Source organism: Rutidosis leptorrhynchoides, chromosome 2 (genome assembly GCF_046630445.1).
Source record: "Rutidosis leptorrhynchoides isolate AG116_Rl617_1_P2 chromosome 2, CSIRO_AGI_Rlap_v1, whole genome shotgun sequence".
NCBI classification, from domain to species: Eukaryota; Viridiplantae; Streptophyta; class Magnoliopsida; order Asterales; family Asteraceae; genus Rutidosis; species Rutidosis leptorrhynchoides.
The window spans coordinates 431,946,951-431,954,643 of NC_092334.1; the positions used below are offsets into that span (position 1 = coordinate 431,946,951).

At 33.5% G+C, this 7,693-nt stretch overlaps 1 long non-coding RNA gene across 1 annotated transcript; it reads left to right on the forward strand.

The window, feature by feature from the left end:
* Positions 1-223: 223 nt before the first annotated feature.
* LOC139892397 (uncharacterized) lies at positions 224-4,171 on the forward strand. The gene is made up of 3 exons (XR_011774061.1): positions 224-324; positions 2,804-2,898; positions 3,816-4,171. It is a non-coding gene; the product is annotated as an uncharacterized lncRNA (long non-coding RNA).
* The last annotated feature ends 3,522 nt before the right edge of the window (positions 4,172-7,693 follow it).

Consider the following 7,693-nt stretch of genomic DNA (forward strand, 5'->3'; position numbering starts at 1 on the left):
CACTCTGAAATGAAACCCTAACAAAATCATCCGCCATATCCGACTAATAAAGCTACAGATTTCACAAGAAATTGGTAAACGTTACCAATTCAGAGCAACCGTTCATTCTTTCCATAATCATCCCAAATCAATTGACGATATTTTTTTTTTTGAACGGCAAGATTGCATCAGGACCGAAGCCTAGTCATCATTTGCGCGCACACACGCGTTCGGGCAGGAAACAAACAACCACACTCTGATCGTTTATTCGATAGTATAAAACCGTAGATCGCCGTTAAATTGGTCTTTTGAATTTCCTTAGATAATTCTGCTACAATCTTCAAGGTACGCTAATCCTATTTTAAAAATCTTTATAATTAGTTATTTTATGAATGTATATTTTATGAATGTAGTGCATGTTGACATTTTTAACAACTATTAATGTTTGAGTTCATAAGATCGTCTCGTGTTGTTAAGCAATCAGTAAGAATTGAGTATGACAGTAAACAAAATGGAGTATTAGTGCGCGGAGGTATTTCTTCGGTTAAAAAAAAGTTACAAGAATAACCCCCTTTCAAGCTTACGATGTTTGTATGATTCTCATCGATACCGAGGTATAAACGATATTCATCTAAATATCTAATTGATCTAATTGAGTATACTTTTATATTACCGTGAAGCTTTATATTTACTTTTTATTGAAATTCATTATCACCTGGTAGTATTTTCTGTTATAATTTTAATAGACAAAATTGCTGAAATGGTCCCTGTGGTTTGTACCAAAATGCTGGTTTCGTCCCTGTGCTTTTTTTTTGATGGATTTAGTCCCGGTGGTTTATAAAAGTTGCTGATTTAGTCCCTCTGACCGACGGCCATAAAAAAAGGCCGTTAAGTCCAGTCATGTGCGAGACATGTGAGGGTATTTTCGTCAGTTTCTTTCATTTATTAGCAAAATTGCTGAAATGGTCCCTGTAGTTTGTACCAAAATTGCGTAAACGGTCCCTGTGGTTTGTAAAAAAATTGCTGAAATCAATTTATCTTATCTCCTTCCTCACCTTCATCTTTATCCTCAAAACAGATGAAAAAACCCCAATTTATTAATTTTCTTCAAACACTTTAATTAACATTAACATGTTAAAATCAAACCCACCAAAACTAAAACTAAATCAAAACTATTAAAATTAAGATCAAAACTAAATCCAACCTCAAACTAAAACTAAATCCAACTTCAAATACTCATTTTATACAATCTTTACATCAAAACAAATTCAATTTCACTCCTAAATCCCACTTTCTGTTTATTAAAACCCAATTTAAAACCCACTTTCTCTTTACACGAAAGCAACGATTCGTTTACCCCAAAATAATTAATACACGATCATCCGATCTTTTCTCTATCCACCAAACCCTTCATCCCCTTTTCTCCACCATCGTCAGTGGTGCCACCACCTTCCACCCTAGTTTTAATCATTTTGGTGGTAACGAATTGAAGCAGGAAATAAATTGGTTTCAAATTGCAGATTCAGATAACGAATTGCAGCAGGTAAGGAACTGAAGAAATAGAAGGATAGTAGCAACAGGTACAAACGTTCATCTTCAACAACCACCACCGTCGTCATCTTCACCAAATCGAGTCATCAAATCGATTTAATTATTAAAACGAAACCCAGATGTAGATGCGATAAAGAAGACGAATCTCAGATCCAGATGCAATCGGGTTTGAACGATCGGATCTGAAACTAATTTGTTTACTTCATATGTTTCTAATTTATGTTTCTAATGTTTCTAAGTTTCTGCTGCTATTCTTAATTTCTTATGTTTCCATGTTTTTGCTGATATTCTAATTTAGATGAAGTTAGGTTTTGTAATTTGATTGTGTAAATTTGATTTTGTATATTGGATTTAGTTTTAGTTTGAGGTTGGATTTAGTTTTGAGATTAATTTTAATAGTTTCGATTTAGTTTTAGTTTTGGTGGGTTTGATTTTACCATGTTAATGTTAATTAGAGTGTTTGAATAAAATTAATAAATTAGGGTTTGTTCATCTTTTTTGAGGATAAAGATGAAGGTGTGGAAGGAGATAAGGTAAATTGATTTCAGCAATTTTTTTTACAAACCACAGGGACTATTCCAGCAATTTTGGTACAAATCACAGGGACCATTTCAGCAATTTTGCTAATAAATGAAAGAAACTGACGAAAATACCCTCACATGTCTGGCACATGACTGGACTTAACGGCCTTTTTTGACGGCCGTCGATCAGAGGGACTAAATCAGCAACTTTTATAAACCACCGGGACCAAATCCATCAAAAAAAAAGCACAGGGATGAAACCAGTATTTTGGTACAAACCACAGGGACTATTTCAGCGATTTTGTCATTTTAATATTATGTATGTTTATACCTTGATAAAACGACAAACTAATTAAACATACATACACTGCAACTTGCAGGCACATCATCAAAGGTATTTTGCTGAGAAGTTGAAACATGGAACGAGTAAAACATTATGAAACAGGTGATAATCAATTTTAAATTATAATGCAAGGTCAATAAGACGTTATAACTATCTTTCATATACTGTATTCACTGGCAATAGATAAGAAGAATCTTTTATATATTCAGTATATATATTTCTATAACATATACTATATACCTATACATAACTTATATACATTGTATGAAAACTGGTATGTGGAATTATAATACAGTAAATGGATGTCAAGCATGTAACTTTATATTTTAATATTTGTCATTAGTATTACTATTTTTGAGTTGAGAAATTATTTATTTTGGATTTGTTTTCACTTTCAATTTGAATATAGGTTGGTTCTTGCTGGAATGTAACATGAATATTAAAAGGATTGTTCGATGATGTTTAGAGTTTTGGCTAGGTTACTTAACGTGACAAGCCGAAAAGGTATGTTTCGTAAGAAGTTATTTTCGATTGCGGTTTTCCACATTCTTCAATTTCTTTGAGAATATGAATGACTAGATACCATTTACTTGCTTTAAAATATTGATAATCAAATAACTATGCTCTGATATACATTAAGAAATTTTAGTTGAGTGGGTTAAAAACTTTGTAGCACATTGGCTTTGCTCGTGTGTCACGGACGTGGGAACTCAACTGTACTTGATTTTGCATTTGCAGGAGCCGTTGCTACTGGGCAATAAATCTAACTATTGCCCAATATCTAACTTTTTGATAGATTTGTGATTGGTAATTGTTGATTGGCCACCTTAAGTATAATGTGTATATCTAATTGTAGTTAAAAGACATGTCTGTTCAAATTCAGTACTTAACTAATGGCCTTGAGGTCACTAATTGTATGGTGTATATAGTGTTTATAATTGTTTATTAATTTAAACCTTTTTTTATTTATTACTTATTTATGTTACTTTTTTTGCTTGAATTAAGGATTGGTTTTATATAAATGATTTTGAAATTTGAACGTATATTGTAATGGATCTTTGAAGCCACTGATTTAACAATTGTGCATGTAATTGGTGTTGTTGTAGTTTATACCTGGCAAACGGGTCATGTTGTGTCGGTTTGAGTAACGGGTCAAAACGGTTTTGGGTTGAAATGGGTCATGGGTCAAATGGGTAAAAATTTTAAACATGTCCAAACGGGTCAGGTTGGGTCGGTTTGGGTAACAGGTCGAAACGGTAATACGATATGGACGATCTATAGAGAAGAGTAATACTATGTTTGAACTCTGGCCATGAACGCTATCAAGCTGCCAATTATGTGTCGTGGTAGATTGGTTGGAAGTTACTCAGTTAGTTAAATGTTGTTGAATATTATGTTAATTTATTGAAACTTCAATGCAGTTACATCTATTTAAATCTCAAAAATTATCGTATGAGGTAACTAGAAGCTCTTTATGCATTGTTGTCATGGCAATCACATTTGCATAGATGTTCGGTGAAAGTCAAACGAGAGCTTCTTATTGGTAAAAAGTCACAATCTCTCTTTAATTTTCTAGTGCTATTATTAATGTCTAACTTTTGTATGTATCTATTCTTCACTGTAAGGTATCGTGGTTTCGAAACTGAACTCACAAATAATTATTTTTCACATATTATTTATAGTTTTTGCTAACAAACATGTTTAAATAATCTCAAAAATCTTGACATCAGCATCAGGGCCAGAATCCATTTATTTCATAAAGTTGATTGCTATATGAAGTTTGCTATTTGATATTCTATGAGTATTTAGAGCTCCAATGGTTGAGAGTATTCTACTTGTGTTATGACAAATACTAATCTTCAAACTATTTGATTAACTCTAACTGGTGCATGATCGCAGGATAAGCTTGGTACATCCTTACATGCTAAAACTGGAGAATGTGACACGTCTATCAAGTATCTTATAGGTATATTTTTAGGTGTTTTATGTGAAAGAGTTCAAACTTGAAAATCCTTAAAATTATTATCTAAACAAAATGATTATGTCAACAATGGGGGATTTGGGTATGTGTTTTGAATTATATTTATGATTAATGAGTTTTCAAGTAGCAGCTTTGAGTGTGTTTTTGATTACACCCGTTGCTGGAATTTTGCTTCTACATCGGTAAGGAAATCTCTATTTTAGAAGTACTTATTTGTTTGAGAAGCACTAGTGCACTAACATGAGATTTTGAGAAGCACATCACATGCTGGAATTTTGCTTCTACTAGTACTTGGACCAGTGAGCACAATGCCATCCACATAGACGATTAAGTAAATAGGTGTAGTTCCCTTGCGGTTAATATACAAAGATGTATCCGAAACATACCGCGTAAAACCATATCCTTGAAGGAAAATTGTGAGTTTAGTATACCACGCTCTTGGTGCCTGTTTGAGACCATAGATAGCTTTCTTCAATCTACACACATGAGTAGGATATGTGGCATCCTCAAATCCAGTTGGTTGCGACATAAACACTTGTTCCTGCAAAGTACCATTCAAAAATGCATTATTAATATCCAACTGTCGAAGAGACTAGTTGTTCGTGATCGCTAAAGCAAGTAAAGTACGAATTGTTGCAAGTTTAACAGCAGGGCTAAAGGTCTCAGTGTAGTCGATGTCTGGTCGTTGTTGAAAACCTTTTGTAACAAATCGAGCACGATAGCGATCAATAGTACGATCACGGTGATACTTGATACGAAAAAAATCCATTTAAACTTGACAATATTTGGCGTAGAATCATACAGATTGAGTTCCCACGTGCCAAGTTGATGGAGTGCATTTAGTTCATTTAGCATAACTTCTTTCCATTGTGGATCACTTAGAGCTTGATCAACAATAGTCGGCTCAATTGGGTTTGGACCCGACGTAGTAAGGTTAGCATATTTGGAATTCGGTTTGTGAATATTGTTGCGTGAGCGAGTGGTAATTGTGGAAGTGGTGGTGGTAGGAGCTGGTATATTAGTTTGTGTAATAAATGGTTCAGGTTCATTAGTTGGTGTGGGGTGAGCGAAAGGTGGTGTGGTCGATAATTGTGGTATAGGTATAGGATTATGGTTTGGCGATGGTGGGGGATGATTTATGATGATGGGTACATCAAATGTGCACCAAGTTTTCATGGTTTGGGTAGGGTTAGTGATTATTATCCTTTGAAGGTGTAGGATAAAGAAATTCATTTTCAACAAACTTGACATGGCGAGATGTGTAGATTTTATGTGTAAGAGGATCCAGCCAATAGTATGTGCTTTGTGTGGCTGAATAACCAAAAAATATCCAAGGTTGAAACCTAGCGTCAAGTTTGTTGGTGGTGTAGGGACGAAGCCACGGATAGCACAAACAACCGAAGCTACAGAGTTTGAGATAATTAGGTGCTTACCCAAACAAAGTGTGAAATGCCGACATGTTTTGTAGTGTTGGATGAAATGTCCCGTTCTTATCGATTAAAAACGTTCCATATTAATTGATTTCGTTGCGAGGTTTTGACCTCTATATGAGACGTTTTTCAAAGACTGCATTCATTTTAAAACAAACCATAACCTTTATTTCATCAATAAAGGTTTAAAAAGCTTTACGTAGATTATCAAATAATGATAATCTAAAATATCCTGTTTACACGACCATTACATAATGGTTTACAATACAAATATGTTACAACAAAATAAGTTTCTTGAATGCAGTTTTTACACAATATCATACAAGCATGGACTCCAAATCTCGTCCTTATTTAAGTATGCGACAGCGGAAGCTCTTAATAATCACCTGAGAATAAACATGCTTAAAACGTCAACAAAAATGTTGGTGAGTTATAGGTTTAACCTATATATATCAAATCATAATAATAGACCACAAGATTTCATATTTCAATACACATCCCATACATAGAGATAAAAATCATTCATATGGTGAACACCTGGTAACTGACATTAACAAGATGCATATATAAGAATATCCCCATCATTCCGGGACACCCTTCGGATATGATATAAATTTCGAAGTACTAAATCATCCGGTACTTTGGATAGGGCTTGTTGGGCCCAATAGATCTATCTTTAGGATTCGCGTCAATTAGGGTGTCTGTTCCCTAATTCTTAGATTACCAGACTTAATAAAAAGGGGCATATTCGATATCGATAATTCAACCATAGAATGTAATTTCACGTACTTGTGTCTATTTTGTAAATCATTTATAAAACCTGCATGTATTCTCATCCCAAAAATATTAGATTTTAAAAGTGGGACTATAACTCACTTTCACAGATTTTTACTTCGTCGGGAAGTAAGACTTGGCCACTGGTTGATTCACGAACCTATAACAATATATACATATATATCAAAGTATGTTCAAAATATATTTACAACACTTTTAATATATTTTGATGTTTTAAGTTTATTAAGTCAGCTGTCCTCGTTAGTAACCTACAACTAGTTGTCCACAGTTAGATGTACAGAAATAAATCGATAAATATTATCTTGAATCAATCCACGACCCAGTGTATACGTATCTCAGTATTGATCACAACTCAAACTATATATATTTTGGAATCAACCTCAACCCTGTATAGCTAACTCCAACATTCACATATAGAGTGTCTATGGTTGTTCCGAAATATATATAGATGTGTCGACATGATAGGTCGAAACATTGTATACGTGTCTATGGTATCTCAAGATTACATAATATACAATACAAGTTGATTAAGTTATGGTTGGAATAGATTTGTTACCAATTTTCACGTAGCTAAAATGAGAAAAATTATCCAATCTTGTTTTACCCATAACTTCTTCATTTTAAATCCGTTTTGAGTGAATCAAATTGCTATGGTTTCATATTGAACTCTATTTTATGAATCTAAACAGAAAAAGTATAGGTTTATAGTCGGAAAAATAAGTTACAAGTCGTTTTTGTAAAGGTAGTCATTTCAGTGGAAAGAACGACGTCTAGATGACCATTTTAGAAAACATACTTCCACTTTGAGTTTAACCATAATTTTTGGATATAGTTTCATGTTCATAATAAAAATCATTTTCCCAGAATAACAACTTTTAAATCAAAGTTTATCATAGTTTTTAATTAACTAACCCAAAACAGCCCGCGGTGTTACTACGACGGCGTAAATCCGGTTTTACGGTGTTTTTCGTGTTTCCAGGTTTTAAATCATTAAGTTAGCATATCATATAGATATAGAACATGTGTTTAGTTGATTTTAAAAGTCAAGTTAGAAGGATTAACTTTTGTTTGCGAACAAGTTTAGAATTAACTA